Here is an 18,127-nt window from a genome sequence, read left to right on the forward strand (position 1 = left end):
GGAAACTGAGGTACTGCCACCAGAAGGGGTACTAGGTTAATGGGAAGGTAACAAGAGTTTTACGCTACAGAGAGCCTCCAAGGTAGAGATGTATTGGGCAAATTACTTACGGGGAAACTGAGGCACTGAATTAAAGTACAGTAGTCCCCCCTTTAGATGCAGTTTCAGGTACCAACAGTCAATCGCAGTCCAGGAGCAGATGAATCTCCTTCTGATTTAATGTCAGAAGGTCAATAGTAGCCGAATGCTATGTTGCCACGCCTGTGATCATTCATTTCAACTTCTCCTCAGCACACATTTTATCATCTCATATCACCATCATCAGAAGGGTGAATACAACACAATAAGAGAGAGTGAGAGGCCACAGTCACATAACTTTTATTACAGCCTATTGTTATAACTGCGGTATTTTATTTTTAGTTATTGTTGTTAGTCTCTTACTGTGCTTAATTTATAAATTAAACTTTATCATAGCTATGTATGTATAGGAAAATAACATAGTATATATAGATTTCAATGTTATACGTGGTTTTAGGCATCCACCGGGGGTCTTGGAGTGCATCCACGAAGGATAAGGGGGAACTTCTGTAGTTTGCCTAAGGGGTCACATTTAATGGCAGAAATAAACTTTTTGATTCTTACCAGCCAAATAGGAATTCTCTGCTCATTTTTACCAGCTTGCTAAAGCAATGGTTCAGAGACCTGGCAGTGCATCAGAATTACCTGTGGAACTTGTTAAAAATAGAGGAGCTGGGTTTGGCATGAGGCTGGGGCATCTGTATTTTTAATAAGCTTCTCATCTGATTCTATTTACAACCAACTTGGAAGCCCACTACATCGAGTTTCCATAGGATCCATAGGATATAGAAAAAGGACATCGTAGAACTAAAAATGGGATAAGGTGATTTTAGGGAAAGGAGTCAGGTTTGGTGATAAAATTTTTTTGAGGTCCAATCAGTGCTAGCTACCTTCATGGTTTGGGATTAGCGAATGTGAGGATAAGGAGAACGTTTCCCTGTTTATGACAAGCCTGGGCCAAGGGGATGAGGAAGTTTAGGCTATTGTCCTAGAAAGCACTTACAACTGAGCTTCACAAGGCACAGGGCTGGGCCCTGCTAGGGCCCTCCTGACAGCTCGGTGCTGGAGGGGAAGGATCAGATTAGCCAAGTGCTAAGATCTGGAACACGGGAAAGGGTTGGGAAACAGGCTTGAGCTGGCACACACAGGAAAGGGATTGGTTACCTTTATCTGTTTGTCTCAGCACAGCTGAAGAAGACAGGCCACCCTAAGTGTATCAACCAAATTCCTTTCACTAGTTTTGATCAAGTGTTCTTTCCTTCCCCAGTGACTTGGAGGAGGCAACTCCGTCCCCAGTTCCGGGGTAGAAATTGATCAGCCTACATATTCTCTCTCCTAAGAACATTGTTTCTTCTGGCTCTCGACACTGTCAGGTTTGACTGAGACTCCTAGACATCTGGCTACCAGCCTGCTGATGAAACTTACCCAGAAGCAGAGGGCAGAGCCAAAGGAATTGCAGAAGAGCAGTATGAGAATATACTGTGGATAGACCTTGATCTATCCCTGAACTTCTTATTATGTAAGATGATAAAATTTTCTGTTGTTTGTTCTGGCTGTCTATTGCTATGAAATAATTATCCCAAAATGGAGTGTCTTAAAACAGCAACTATTTTATTTTATTTCACAATTTTGTAGGTCGGAAGCCAAGCAGCGTTCAGCTAGGTGATCCTTCTGTTCCACGTAGCATCAGCTAAGCTCACTGAGTGGTATTCAGCTGGCTAATAAGCTGGTCTGAAGAGTCCAAAATGTCTTCCCTCACATATTTGGCATCTTGGCAGCGATGGCTGGAAGTCTACACTCAGCTGAGAGCTTCAAGCAGAACACATCTATGTGGCTTCTCCAGCATGGCCATCTCAAGGTAGTCAGACTTCTTATATGGGGCTTAGGGCTCTTGGAGAGAGAAAGTTCTAAGAGACAGGAAGTGGAAGCTGCCAGTCTCTTCAGGCCCAAACCTGAACTGGCACAGAATCACTCGGGCCATATGCTCTGGGTCAAAGAAGGCATAATGGCTGTCCAGATTCAAGAGGAGGTAGCATAGATTCTACCTCTTGATGGGAAAGTTTCAAAGAGTTTATGACTACCTTTAATTCTCCACATTACTTAATTCAATTGGAGACAGGTTTTCTGTTATTTACAGACAAAAGGATCCTAAATAATTAAAGAAATTCAAGGTTCTTTCAACTCTGGGAAGAGATTTCTTCCTGTTTCTCTTACACAGGGGTCTGTAAACTTTTTCCACAAAAAGCCAGATAGTAAATATTTTAGATTTTATAGGCCACACAGTCTCTCAACTCTGCCAATGAGGCATGAAACCAGCCATGGAAAAATATATAAATGAGTAAGCATGGCTGTTTTCCAATAAAAATTTTATTTATGGTCACTGAAATCTGTATTTCACATAATTTTCATGTGTCATGAAATATTATTCTTCTTTTGCTTTGTTTTCTTTCTTCCCCCCAACCATTTAAAAATATAAAAGCCTGGGCGCCTGGGTGGTTCAGTCAGATAAACATCTGACTCTTGGTTTCCACTCAGGTCATGATCTCCATGGTTTGTGGGTTCAAGCCCCCCTTTGAGCCCCATGTTGGGCTCCGTGCTGACAGCGTGGGGCCTGCTTGGGATTATCTCTCCCTTTCTCTCTGCCCTTCCCCTTCTTGTGTGTACTCTTGCTCTTTCTCAAAATAAATAAATAAACTTTAAAAAAGTAGCACACAGTTCACTGGTTTTACAAAAATAAAAATATAAAAACCATTTTTATAATTGTGGCTGTACAAAAAAAGAAGGCAGGCCAGGGCCATATTTTACTGACCCCCTGCTCTAACACATCAAGCTTGCTCTAAGCTCTGGGCCGTTGTCTGTGCTGACCCTCTGTCCAGAATAGTCTTTTCTGTGGACCTCACATGGCTTGTACTTTCTCTTTAGTTGGGTTTTAACTCAAATATTACCTCTGCAGAACCTTCTCTCATAACTCTTTCTAAAATTATCCCTTTACCTTTTCTTGATAGCACTTCTCACTGCCTGAAACTGTGTTCATCTATTTGTTCATGTTTATTTACTGCCTCTTTTCTACCCTCACTCGAATCTAAATGAAGCAGGGATCTTGTATGATTCTCCTCTGGATGGCCTTTACTTAGCACAGTGCCTGGAAGGCAGTAGGTGCTCTTTAAAGATATGTTGTGTTTGAGTTAAATGGTTACAACTCAACTCTCTGGGGCTTGACAGGAACATAAAAGACTGCTCAGTTTCTACTCATTGATGAGTAGTGAAAACAGAGGAAGGAGGTCATCTGCACTGGGAAGTGTTGATCCCTTTGTAATTTCCCTGGGTTTCAGGCAAAAGCTGAAGGAAAAATTCTTCTCTCGTATAATTTGGAAGATAGCTATTTTCCTCTCTTGGCAGATGTGAATGACTTACCTTGCCTGTTTAGAGGCAGGAAAGGGGGAAACATCCTTAAACAACCTTATTTGAGGAGGGAGAGTGTCATCATGTTCATTATAAAATAGTGTTTGAAAGCTGGATTCCTCTAGACCAATAAAGTATAATTTCATAGACATTCCTGAGATCCCTGACAGGAAATGGCAAAAGTCCTGTTCTGGGTGGCACAGCAATAATAGAGATGACAGAGGTGGGGATAATATCAGGCTAAACTTGTCCTCAGTGGGGGAGGAAGGAAAAAGCAGGAGCAGGTGCGGCATTCAGGACAAGAAGGCTTGAGCGTGAATAGTGTATTGGTGGCATTGGGCTGGTGGCCAGAGCCTAGCAATTGAGCCCCAAGCTTTGGGGCAGAAGTGGCTTCCATCCAGTCCTCCAGCCCTGCTTCTACTTATTAAAACAGATTTCTAGGGTAGAAAGAGCCCACTAGAAGGGAACATGATAAACAGGAAGTGTCCATGGGAAGCAGTGAGGGCCACGGCCTAGTGGACCTTAGGATGTGGAGCTTTGTGGCTTTAGTGAGTTCAGGTGAGGAACAGAGAGCTGGAACAGAAGGCATCAAGTAGAAACAGAGAATAAGGCTGACACTGAAGGCAATAAGGGGCTGGCCTACAAATGCTGAGCACAATGTGGGCTGCATCCATATGCTAGCTGGGCTAAGGGAGTGTCTTTGACTTTAGATTAGTTGATTCTCTGTTCGTGGATGAACAAAAAAAATAATGATGCATTTATGTCTCTCATCTGGACTTTGTGGGCACAAGTAGGGGGAAAGCTAACAAAATGTGACTAAAACTTAAAAAGGGAATTGACTGTCTCATATAACTGAGAAGTTTAGCATAATGCTAGCTAGCTACGGGTATGGCCAGATCCAGGATCACAGTGTCTTTGGTGTTTGGTCAGTCTCTCTCTCTCTCTCTCCCTCTCCATACATATATCTTAGCTCTTTTTTCCATTCTCAGACAGGCTCTCCCCATGATATCATGGTTCACATTAGCTCCTGATATGTATCCACATATATCTATCCATCCAGCTTCAAGTTCAACATAACACCTTTGGCCTAGTTGCTCTAGCAAGTCCAAGAATTCTATCTTATTGCCTCTGATTGGATCATGTGCCTGTGCATGAGCCAGTCACTGAGGCCAGGGCATCGCGGTGCTTTTTTGATCGAGCCTGGGTCCCATGCCTTCCCTTTAAGCCCAGTGTAGTCATCTCTACCCACATCACCTGGACTGGAAATGGGGAAGAAGTGGTTTCCCAAGAAAAACTCAGGTACTATTATCATAAGAATGGGGTATGGATGCTGGGTAGGCACAGAAGAAAACAAAACAAAAAACAAAATTAGATGTCTACAGCTAGAAATCATCATACTCACACAGCACTGACCAGAAACCACCACCTCTGTCATTAGTAGATGAATATAGTACTAAGTAAATGATGCCGTCAAGCCCTGGATATTCAGCTGCTTCACAATGACAAAGTTACATCCTCTGGTTTGAATCAGCATTAGGCAGTTAACACCAAGAATACAAAATAATCATCATGTGAGAAAGTGGAAGTATTCAAACTGATTTAAAGCAAAAGCACAGAATAGCACATATTTGGTAATGAGGTTTGGTAAGCAGAAATGCACCTATTGCCCAAATAACCCTTGGATTGCAAGGTGACAAAGGTCTAGGAAAAAAAAGAAAGGTTTTTTTATTTTGGGTCTAGGTTGTCTAGATGCTGCTACAGTCTCCCTGCCTCCAAGCAAGTCTATTTATTTATTTAAAAAAAAAATTTTTTTTAATGTTTATTTATTTTGAGAGAGAGAAGGAGAGAGACAGAGTGCGAGCGAGGGAGGGACAGAGAGAGAGGGAGACACAGAAACTGCAGCAGGCTCCAGGCTCTGAGCTGTCAGCACAGAGCCTGACACAAGCCTCGAACTCACGAACCATGAGATCATGACCTGAGCTGAAGATGGATGCTCAACCGACTGAGCCACCCAGGCGCCCCTCCAAGCAAGTCTTTATAGTATCCACACTCTCCTGCTTCAGTGGCTCTCTGGTGCTTTTTGAACAAAGACATGGTCCTTGAAGTGCTAAGTAAAATTCTCTCTGTCCTGCTCTCTCCCTTCCTATCCAGCCTCACCTTAAGAGTAACTTGCCTTGAATGTCTGTGGTTTCCTGCACTGTCTTTACACTGTAAAGATCAGGTCCTCTTGCTGTCTTGTGGACTTCTTTGTGAGTTCCTTGAAGACGTGGGCATGTCTTGTTCATCCATGATTCCCCAGTGCTCCACCAGCACCTGAAACCTAGTCAGATTTAAAAAGTGTCCCTTGGAGTGCCTTGGTGGCTCACTTAGTTCAGTGTCTGACTCTTGATTTCGGCTCACGTCATGATCTCATGTTCATGAGTTCAAGTCCCATTCAGGCTCTGCGCTGACAGCGGGGAGCCTGCGTGGGATTCTGTCTCCCTCTCTCTCTGCCCTTCCCCCACTTGCTCTATATCTCTCTTAAATAAAAATAAACTTAAAAAAATGAGTGTCTGGGGCACCTGAGTGGCTCAGTCAATTAAGTGTCCAACTTCAGCCCAGGTCATTATCCCCCACTTCGTGGTTCGAGCCCCGTGTTGGGCTCTGTGCTGACAGCTCAGAGCCTGGAGCCTGCTTCAGATTCTGTGTCTCCCTCTCTGTCTACCCCTCCCTTGCTTGCACTCTGTCTGTCTCCCAAAAATAAATAAACATTAAAAAAAGTAAGTTTTGGGGCGCCTGGGTGGCTCAGTCGGTTAAGCCTCCGACTTCAGCTCAGGTCACGATCTCGCAGTCCGTGAGTTCGAGCCCTGTGTCGTCGGGCTCTGGGCTGATGGCTCAGAGCCTGGAGCCTGCTTCCGATTTTGTGTCTCCCTCTCTCTCTGCCCCTCCCCCATTCATGCTCTGTCTCTCTCTGTCTCAAAAATAAATAAACGTTAAAAAGAAATTTAAAAAAAAAAGTGTCTGTTGAAGGTCTATGTTTCTCTTAAGTGGAGCAGATGTTTTAGCTTTGGTCGTTTTCATGGTATGAAAAGATACCCCCTAAAATACTAAAACTAGAGGGGATTGTTGTCCAAGACTAAGTTAGAGTGTTACCAGCTGAAACTTGGAGATAATCTAATTTGCATTTTTGGCCTAAAGGATTAACTCTAGGGACTAAAAGCAAATGCTAAAGACCGTAAAGTATATGCTGGTCTCATACCATAGGATCAGCAAAGTGACTAGTAAGAAACAACAGGTGTTGGCCAGGATGTGGAGAGAAAGGAACCCTCATGCACTACTGGTGGGAATGCAAACTGCTGCAGCCACCGTGGAAACAGTATGGAGGTTTCTCAAAAAATTAAAAATAGAAATACCATGTGATCCAGTAATTCCACTACTGGGGATTTACCAAAATGATATCAAAACAGTAATTCAAAAAGATAGATGCACTATGTTTAATGCAGCATTATTTATAATTATGAAAGTATGCCCAAGTATGCCCAAATTATGAAAGTAGCCCAAGTGTCCATTGATAAATGAATGGATAAAGATTGGATAAAGAAGATGTGAGATATATCAAATCATATATATATATATATATATATATACACACACATACACACTCATATATATATCACATATATATTATCACATATAAGATTCATATCTCATATATATATCACATATATACATACCTCACATGCATAGATAGATACATGCACACATATATACATACACATATATCAGCCATAAAAAAGAATGAAATCTTGCCATTTCCAACAACATGGGTGGATCTAGAGAGAATAATGCTAAGTGAAATAAGTCAGAGAAAAAATACCCTAGGATTTTATTCTTATGTGGAATTTAAGAAACAAAACGAACAAAGAAAAAAGAGAAACAAAATGAACAAAGAAAAAAGAGAAACAAAATGAACAAAGAAAAAAGAGACAAACCAAAAAACAGACTCTTAGCAATAGAGAACAAACTGATGGTTTCCAGAGGGGAGGTGTGTGGGGAGATGGGTGAAATAGGTGATGGGGATTAAGGAATGCACTTGGGTGATGTATAGAATTGTTGAATCACTATATTGAACTCCTGAAACTAATATAACACTGTTTGTTAATTACACTGGAAATAAGATAACAAGAAAAAAGAAATACCAGGCATTTATCCAGCTAAAACAGTTTATTTACTTACAGTCAGATCTTCTAAGCCCATACTGAGTTTTCAGACTAATATTTTAAAAATTAGTTTGAGATCCATATGGATTGTCAGCTAGTCAGAACAAGGTGAGTTGAGGGAGAACAGTAGAAAATGAGATGAGAAAAGATGTATCCCTGGGTCAGATCATGTTTTTGCTTTTCTTTTGTAAGAGGGAAAACCATTAGAGGCTTTTGATCAGGAGAAGGATGTGATATAATTTGATGTTCTATTAGGATCACTCTGGCTCCTTGGGGAAGGCTTAACAATAGGCAGCATGGTAGAAGTCAGGAGACCAGTTAGGAGGATACTGCAATAATCTAGGGAAGATATGATAGCTTGGACAAAGGATGTAGCAGAAGAGGTGGAAAAGCAGTCAGATTATAGATTTATATTGAAGGCTCAGCCAAAAGAGCTTGCTGGTAATTGGAAGTGGCTGGAAGAGAGGGAAGAAAAGGATGCTTGTAAGGGTTTTGGCTGGAACAACTGTGGGAGGAGTGGGGAGGAGCCATTGGGAGGAGCAGATTTGGGGAGAAAATCAAGAGTTCAGTCCATTTGCCTTTCTAAGTTTGAGATGCTTAGATATACAAAGAGAGTGCTGGGTAGTCAAGCTGTGTATACCTGTCTGGAGTTCAGAGGAGAGGTCAAAAGTAGGGTAGGTAATTAGTGGTTGTTAGCATCCTGATGGTATCTGTGGCCCTGAGGCGGGTTGGAGTAATCCTAGGAGGTGTGTGGGAATAGAGATTTTCCTACTAACCTGGGGCATTCCAGAGTTCAGAGGATGGGAAAATGAGGAGGAATCAGCAAAGGAAACTGAGGAAGAGGGACTAGTGAGAAAGGAGATCCAAGAGCAGTGAGTGGGAGGTGACCCACAGGCCAAGTGAAGAAAGATTATTGTGCCTGAAGTAACATACTATTTACCAAATTCTAACGTACCCCAGTCTCTGGACAGTGTATCTGTGTGTGTGTGTGTGTGTGTGTGTGTGTGTGTGCGTGTGCATGCGCGCGCGTGTGTGTGTGTGTGTGTGTGTGTGTGACTCCTTTGGCCTGGAGTCATCCTGCTTTCACTCTCCCTTTGTTCCCTCCCCTAGAAATTCTGAGTCCCTGTGGTCCAAGACTTCAGTACTGGGTCTGTGTGGTCACAATTTTGGTAGTTTTCTTTTCCTCTTGTGGCAGCCGCAAGATCAGTTCCCCTTCCTTTCTACACTTCTAAGGAAAGCCTGGCTGCCCATTCATAAAGTTATTCATTCATTCATTCACTCATTCATTTATTCATGCATGCATGCATGCATTCATCAGATAGTTACTAGGAATTTACAATCATGCGCAGGCATTGTTCTAGGCACAAAGGATAGAGCCATGAACCACATGGTCCCAGGTCTGTCCTTGCCAAGGGAGTTTATATTCTAGTGGAGTGGGGAGGAGGTAGGGAGGAGGGGGAGATGATGATGATGTGTAGGGTGGTCAATAAACAAAAAACTTGAAACTATTTTGTGTGCACTGAAGAAAACTATCAAGGGTCTGGGATACAGAATAACAATGGAGACTAAAAGGAGAACTGTTTTCCACTGGGAGGGCAGGAAAGCTTCTTGAACATTTAGATCCTGATATCTCCAAAATAACCAGCAAAACCTTTTTCCTTTTTAGAGTCCTGAATTGAACCTGTGTTCCTAGTTGCTAGAAACTTCTGAGGCTCTTGGTTTCCTCCAGGCTTACTGGAATAATGGAGGAAACCTATATCCAGTTCTGTCTTCATGTGCACACTTACCTTTACAATTCATACTATAACTGAAAAATCACTTATTTCACAATTTTGTCTCACATCCACCAGAGGAGACAAAAGATTATGAAAATGGAATTGACCAAAGTTATCTTCCAGCAATGTGGCCAATTACCATTTTAATTTAGTAACATTTTTTGAACACTTACTATAGGGCAGACACTGTTCTAACTCTACCATTGAATCTTCACAAACAGCCCCATGAAGTAGGTACCATTATCATCCCTACTTTACACACGTAAAATGCCTGAGACTTAGAGAGATTAGGCGTCCATGGTCACACAGCCAGCAAGTGCAAAGCTGTGGTTCAAACCCATATCTGTCTGATGCTTGAGATTTTGCTTTTGGCATTACTTTATAGGTAGGCTCCACACCCAACATGGGGCTTGAACTCAGCACTCTGAGATCAAGAGTCTCATACTCTACCGATTCAGCCAGTCAGGCACCCTTTTGGCATTACTTTATAAAAGAAGATATGAGGGGTGCCTGGCTGGCTCAGTTGGCGGAATGAGAGACTCTTGATCTTGGGTTCGTGACTCTTGATCTTGGGTTTGTGAGTTCAAGCCCCACCTTGGGTGTAGAGATTATGTAAATAAATAAACTTAAAAAGAAAGATGATATAAGAACATTCTTAACTATTTCTTTTAAGTACTACATCCATCATATTCACCAAATTATTGTTAGCTAAGAAACTGAAATACAAATTCACAAATTTTAGGATTTCTCCATAGTTAAATGATCTTTGGGGTATTCCAGTGACAAACATGTTTCAGTACTGTTAATCAAATTCCATTCTCAAGTAAAAGCATGGTTAGTTTGTGATTTCAGTTTTAAGACAAGCACTACGTTGTCTTTCAGGAATGCTATAAATAGAAATTCGAGGAAATATTTCAACTAACAGATAAAAATATTGTGAAAACATCAAATATTTGGCTTTCATTTCTCAGTGCAGTTTAAAAACTATAATTTCAATACTTTTTTATCAAGCATGGTAAGTGTTGAGGTTTTTAAAAGTTCATATAATAGTAATACAAGTTATAACATATTGACCATTTATTACACCTCACAATGTACTACGTATATTATTTCACTTGTTCTTAACTATAACTCCCTGTGATAAATGATTGCCCATCTTCTAAAGGTGAAGACTTTGAAACTCAGATAGTTAAGTAACTTGCTGAGATTAGCAATCATTGTGCCAAAGCCAGTATTTCAACCTATGGATGGAAACTGATGCTCTTTTCATTATACAACTTTATCTTTTATTCAGCCTTAAAAAGGTTCTTTTCTTATTAGATTATTTTCATTCTTTAAATAAGTAACCCTGAGGAAGTATTTTTCTTCCCTAGTGTTCATTCTCCTTGCCTTTAATGTCTTAAATCATAATGTCTTATGATTGAATTGGATGTTTTCCGTAATCTCTTTTAGCTCTAAAGCTACATGATTCTGCGAGTCCATGAATAGCCCATTTCAAAGACAATTTGTTGGTGTTCAGTCAGACTCCTGCTTTCCTCATTTGTGCTTTTTGGGAAACAGTAGGAAATTAAATCTTTTAAAAAAATATTTTATTTATTTTTGAGAACGAGGGCAAGCAGGGGAGGGGCAGTGAGAGAGGGGGACGAGGATCCAAAGCAGGCTTTGCATCAACAGCACAGAGCCTGATGTGGGACTCAAACTCATGAGCCACAAGGTCCTGACCTGAGCCAAAGTCAGACACTCAACCAACTGAGCCACCCAGGTGCCCCGGAAATTGAATCTTTTAAGTCAATTTAGTAGGGGTGGCGGTGCCTGGGTGGCTCTGTTGGTTAGGCATCCAACTTTGGCTCAGGTCATGATCTTGCAGTTCATGGGTTTGAGCCCCACATGAGTTCTGTGCTGACAGCTCAGAGCCTGGAGCCTGCTTCAGATTCTGTGTCTCCTTCTGTCTCTGCTCCTCCCCTGCTCATGTTCTGTCTCTCTCTCTCTTTCTCTCTCTCAAAAATAAGTATTTTTTAAAAAATACATCAATTTAGTAGGCAAATCTACTATTTTTTATACTCACGGATATAGTCCTTCTTAGTGGCAAAATGTTTCCTTGCTGGCCTTATAATACTCATCACTAACAATAGACCAAAGAAATAGATTTGAATTGCTTTCCCTTTCTTTCATTTGTTCAAGGGTCCACACACTATGGCTTGTGAGCCAAATCTAGCCTGCTACTTATTTTTGTTTGGCTTACTAAGATTGGGTATTATATTTGTAAATGGCTGGAAAACAAAATTAGTTTGTGATACCTGAATATTATGTGAAATTCAGATTTCAGTGTCCATAAATAAGTTTTTTGGAAACTAGCCACCATGTTCATTCATTTATGTATCATCTGTGGCTGGTTTCCTGCCACAATGGCACAGAGTTGAGGAGGTGCAACAGCGCCTGTAAGTTCCAAAAAGCCTGGAAACCCTTTGTAGAAAAAGTCTGCCAAGCCCTGGGTTAGTCTTTGTTAAAGTAACTAAACAAGGAGGCCAACTGGGGTAGTTTTAATGCCTTGATAGCCTAGCAAGAGAACCAAAATCTAAGCCGAACTTCATGTACCGAATTGGAGAAAATGAAACTCAAGAACAGCCAATCGCAATCAGCCACCCAGGCTTTCCTACATAAAGCAACCACGTAAGCTATAACCAAATAATTTCTTTGCTTTGCTTCCAAGTCTTCTCTATAAAAACCTTGCCCTTGGCTCCTTTGGTGGAGCATTCCCAACTCTTCTGTTTGGCGCTTCCTGATTGGATTGATGTTTGCTCCAATAAACTCTTGAAAAGTTTAATGTGCCTCACTTTATCTTTTATCATCTGTCATACTGTATTGATGGCTTACTATTGCTAGGCATTCTACAGGTCTCATGGAACACAACAGTGAATGAGACACACGAGCTCTCTGGGCTCAAGGAGCCATTTCTAAACTGTCAAATTAAAAACAAAACGAACAGCGTGCCTCCCTGGCTCAGTCAGTGGGACACACAACTCTTGATCTCAGGGTTGTAAGTTCAAGCCCCACATTGGGTGTAGAGATTACTTAAAACAAACAACAAACGAACTTGGAGGGACACAGGACTTCCAAATTTAAATTTTGCCAAACGATTTTTTTTCAATACAGCTACTACCTTCAGCTAAAATCATCTTATTTTAAGAGAGTATGTTAATACAAAAATGAGTATATCAATACCAAATTGGTAGGAAGGACACAATCTCAAAATAAAAAGTGCTGCTTCCGATGGAATACATGTAGCATTATGGAAAACAAATTGCATTGTCACTGTTTTTCTCATTTCATGATGGTCAGAGGAAACTTTGTCCTGGGCTGGCCTAAGTCATTAGATCAGCTTTGGGAAACACAGGGGGTGGTTCACATTGTCACTTTTCAGGCAAAACAAACTTTAGAAAATGTCTAGTTTTTAAACTGGAAAAATGTTGGTGTTTTAGTGGTGGAGCTCTTCAGCTTGAGACTATTACTGCCACTCATTTTGTAAGTCAAATTTTTCTGCAGAGGGTGTCAGGCAATACAAATGTAGTGATGGGAAATTCCAGAAAAGAACTAGAAAGGGAAGTGGGGAATTGAATAAAAGAACTCTGTCAACATTCACTCTTGTAGATCTAGCAGATATTATATCCCCTTTGCCTTGCATTTAGATGCAAGACAACCCATTGTAGTACTAATGTTTCATACTGGCTTCTCCTTAGAAGGCAGTGAAGGCAAGAATAATTTCTCTGCTGAAATACTGTCCTCCTCCACCCCATCAATGCCACCTTCAATAGACACAGCACCCAGTAAAAACCACAGCATCACCTCAAAGCCAGAGTCATCTAAAGGAAAATGGATCCCCAGAGAAGAAAACCTACCCATTAATAAGTCCTTGAGGTTGGATAGTGATCGTTTTCCAGTTGCTTTAGGAAGCTTTTTAATTCCCAGTGACAAACTTTCTATTTTGCAACAACTGAAATAGCAGCCAAAAGACTAGAAATGACCCCTCTCTCCTGTGTATCCCCTTTCCTGTTGTCTATGATACTGTTCATTTCCTAAATGTGTTTCATAGAGCACGAGCTATAAGTGATGTAATGGGGGAAAACAGAATTCTGTGGTCACAGATGAGAAATACCAGGTTCAGAAAAATCTCACTGGATTATTTACTGCAGGACATCTCAGGGCTTCTAATATGCTAATGTACCTTTTAAGCATACACACATGTACATGAAGATCTGGAGGCAAGAAAGAGAGCAAGGTGGATAGGACTGCTTTTAGTGAGATTATTTTACAGACATAGCTATTTTATTTGGTTATTTCAGTAGTTACAATGATAAGAAATAGACCAATTATTTTCACTGACCTGGATAATCCTGGGTCTGTAATTGAAATTATCTTTGACAGCGTTCTGGTTTCATCTCAGTCTTTTAACAAGCTTATTTTATTTGATGGATTATCATTTTTCTTAAATATCTTCATTCATACACGTTCCTCTAAATGTAGATACTATCTGTGTTTACTAAGCCATTGTTTTTAAAGATTATTTTTTAATGAATTAATTAATTAATTAACTTTGGAGACTGAGGGTGTGAGCAGGGGAGAGTGGCAAAGGGAGAGAAACAGAGAATCTCAAGCAGGCTCCATGCTGAGCATGGAGACCAATGCAGGGCTTGATCTCCTGACCATGAGATCATGACCTCAGGCAAAAACGAGAGTTGGACACTTAACCGACTGCACCCCCCAGGCACCCCAAGAAGCCATTCTTAAAACTAATGATTTTCGGGGTGCCTGGGTGGCTCAGTTGGTTGAGCGTCCCACTTCGGCTCAGGTCATGATCTTGTGGTTCACAAGTTCGAGCCCTACATTGGGCTCTGTGCTTACAGCTGGGAGCCTGGAGCCTGCTTCGGATTCTGTGTCTCCCTCTCTCTCTGAACCTACTCCACTCTGTCTCTGTCTCTCTCAAAAATAAATATTAAAAAAAATTTTTTTATTACGTTTCTTTATTTTTGAGAGGCAGAGACAGACAGGGCATGAGTTGGGGAGGGGCAGAGAGAGAGGGAGACACAGAATCTGAAGCAGGCTCCAGGCTCTGAGCTGTAAGCACAGAGCCTGACGCGGGGCTCGAACTTACAAACTGTGAAATCATGACCTGAGCCGAAGTCAGACACTCAACTGACTGAGCCACCCAGGCGCCCCTCTCTCTCAAAAATAAATTAAAAAACCATTAAAAAAACAGCAATGATTTTCCTTTTTGGGAACTCCCTAAGGACCATGTATTAATGTAGATGACCACAATTCAAAAGGAGGTGAAACAATAAGTTTTGTGATTATTGTGTTATGTCAGATAGGGCTGTGTCTGGCTTTGAGTAGCAGAAAACTCCATTAACGGGGCCTAAATAGGTTGTGTTCTTTTACCCTTTATGTGGTGAATGGTTGGGTGGGCATTCTTGGGCTCAGGATCTCACCAAGGCACCTGGCACGTGGCATTCAAACCTCCCGGTTTGCAAGATGGCTGCTGCTCATTAATGCATCACATCTATATTCTAGGTAGAAAGAATAGGGAAGGAAGGTGGGCAAAAGGTGTGTGTCAGCTGTCCCCTTATCAAGAAGCCAAAACCTTTTCCAAAGCTCCTCCCAGCAGATTTCCAATGATATCTCAATGGCCAGAAAAATGGCACCTGCCACCAGCAGCTGTGTAGAAGTCTGAGGAAGTGAATTCTTTGACTGGGCCCTTGAGGTTCTACTAGTAACATAGCCTAAGTCTGAAGCTAGACGATAAGTTAGAATCTCAGCTCTGCTGTTCAGTGACTATGACTTTAGGATAGTTATTTTCAGTTTCCATATAAAATGGAGATAAGATGATAATAGGTCTTTAAGAGATTAATTGAATTAATTTTTGTAAAGTGTTTAGGAGAGTATCTGGAACATAGTAAATGATATATAAAATGAATAAGGAAAGCATATTAAGTAAAAAAGTAGCAGACATGAAAACTGTTGACAACATATAAAAAACAGACTTGAATACTACAAGTAATATGAATTTAATTAATTTCTTGAGCCAAAGAATGTTAACTAAGTGCCACCACCTTCTCTGAAGAACTGGAAAGCAACTGGACTTGTAAGGATAGATTACTTTCTTCTTTCAGGGAAAATGAGGATTTCAGGTCTGTTTCAGTCAGTTGCTTCTACACTAACAGCAGGGCCTTTGATTTAAAGCCAAAACAAACTAGAGGCTTGTATAATTATTGATATATTGGGGGTATACCAGAAATGGTCCTGGAAAACCACAGTATTTCAGAATAAGATACCTCCTCTTCATGAGTGATCTTACTCCAATTTTTTCGTTTGGCTATTATTATTAATTTTTAGATATATAAAATGTCTCTCTTACAGATATCTTACAGCTGGATAGTTATTTAAGACAGATAGATTTGAATTCTTAGCCTAGTTCCACCACTAATTACGTGACCTTAGACACCTTGCTTCTCTCATTCTTAGTTGCCTTATCTGTAAGATAAGGATAGTGAACAGTACCTACCTCCTAGGATTTTAGTAAAGGTGGGTAATGCAATTAAGTACTTAGCACAGATCCTACTATGCAAAAAAAGCTAAATAAATATCATTAATATCACTACCATCATCATATTTCTTAAAATATTTCTTACAATCATTTCTTAAAATATTTCACTGCAAACTTATTGAGTTATAGTTTAGACACAATAAAATGTACCCATAAATTTTGACAAATGTCAACACCTATGTAACCATGGCCACGACTGATACATGGATTATTTACAACATCACCTCAAAATCATTTTTTAAAACAGGAAAACTGATGTCTTATCCAGTAATAATACAAAGGTGAAGTCACTGTGTAAAGAAATATATGGTATTGACTATAAAAAAAGTGAATACGTGCTAAATAGAATTACAAAACCATGTAGATGTAGCAGAAGGAGCATTCATTTTTAGGGGGTTGGGGGACTGGTCAGTTGTACCGCATATTATTGTTTCTGTCTATTCAGCATTAATTCCCTCTTTTCCTGTTAACAGCACTTTGCTTGTCCTTGGGGGAAACAACTCCTCCCAATGTTTTATGTGTTAGCAGCAGTGCTGTTTAACCCCTGGCTTTAGTCTTGCAATTTCTGCTATAATTCTTAGAAAGAAAACTCTCTTCTTGCTAGTATTGCTGGATATAACTTTGGAAGAGCAGAGAGAGCCACTGAGAATGAAGACACCTTAGAGGAAGGTCAGTTCATGGGATGGAGAGAGAAATCTTGTGCTGATGTCATCACCTAAGCCCCCGGAGCCTATGTCTATTTCTGGTCCTCAGTGACAGGAGGACCTATGAACCTTCATCATGGACCAGCCCTGTTCTCCCGTTTGTGTTCAGGAGCTGTGAGTGGCCTATGCTCACCTCTGCTTATCTGGGCTCAGAGATAACATATATGAGAATGCTTTCCAATTTTCTACAAATGGAAGATCATCGTATGTAGATGGAAAATTAATTGGACAATTGAAGTCAGAAATAATACGGATTTAAAATACATTGATACTGAAAATAGAACTATTTGGACTTATTGTTTGATTAATTTGAAGGAATTCAGACATCTTCCTAAGAATGTAGGCCAAATCATTTTGTTTAAATTATTTCTTTAAGTTTATTCATTTATTTTGAGAGAGAGAGAGAGAGAGAGTATGCATGAGCACGAGCTTGTAAGAGTGGGGGAGGGGCAAAGAGGGAGGGAGAGAGAAAATCACAATGTGGGCCTCTATCCCACCAACCATGAGATCATGACCTGAGCTGAAATCACAGCTCATGTGCCCAACCGACTTAGCCCTTTGCTTAAATTATTTCTGTGTTTCTTATGAAGGTGATTTCTGTTTTATTGGCAGTCATAGCTACAACCTATGTTGTCATACGAGTTGCTGTTTCTTCCTTATCTAACTTGTGTCCCTTCTGTTGGCAGTGTGCACCTCTGAAGTACCCATTGCTGTTCTCAGAGCTGGGGCTGTGGCAGTGGACAACAAATCTCTACCTCACGGAGCTTATTTTCTATGGAGAGAGAGAGAGAACTGCAAATTCTGTGTGCCACTTTCTATACTCAATACTACTGCATTCTGATTCTCTTTTTCTGATAATACTGCCTGAAGTATGGGAGGTGTTTATGGAAATCCTGGATTAAATTAACAAGAAGTCAAATGTTATCCACACATATTTGCCTGTAAATGGGCATATTAAGGTATATGTTTGTGTATGTGTATGTGTCACACACACTTCTTAGTTAGGTAATCTGGTTTAAGTTACAATTCTGGGCCTCAATTTCTCATTTGAAAAATGGGGATTATCATACTACCAATATAAATGCATGTAAGTAAATAATTTAGCACAGTGTCTGGCACAAACTAAGAGCTTGAGAAATGATAGCCATTATCATTATTGTTATTACATATATATTACTCATACACATTACTAATACACATATATATTGCTTTATACTTTAATTGTCTAGTATTCCTCAATAGAAGAAGATAAATCATCATGGCCCCTATTTTGTTTCATTCATTTAACATTTATTGAATATCAGGTGCTAGGCCCAAGGTAGCAGATTGTTTTTTTCAGACATGGCTGGAAAAATATTTCTAGGTCAGCAC

The 18,127-nt window shown here is 40.4% G+C and overlaps 1 long non-coding RNA gene across 1 annotated transcript; it reads left to right on the forward strand.

Moving 5' to 3' along the window:
- The first annotated feature begins 1,351 nt into the window (after positions 1-1,351).
- LOC122231331 lies at positions 1,352-18,087 on the forward strand. Its single transcript, XR_006208521.1, has 3 exons — positions 1,352-1,597; positions 1,714-1,936; positions 17,443-18,087. It is a non-coding gene; the product is annotated as an uncharacterized LOC122231331 (long non-coding RNA).
- Positions 18,088-18,127: the final 40 nt, after the last annotated feature.

This window comes from Panthera tigris, chromosome A1 (assembly GCF_018350195.1).
Source record: "Panthera tigris isolate Pti1 chromosome A1, P.tigris_Pti1_mat1.1, whole genome shotgun sequence".
NCBI lineage: Eukaryota > Metazoa > Chordata > Mammalia > Carnivora > Felidae > Panthera > Panthera tigris.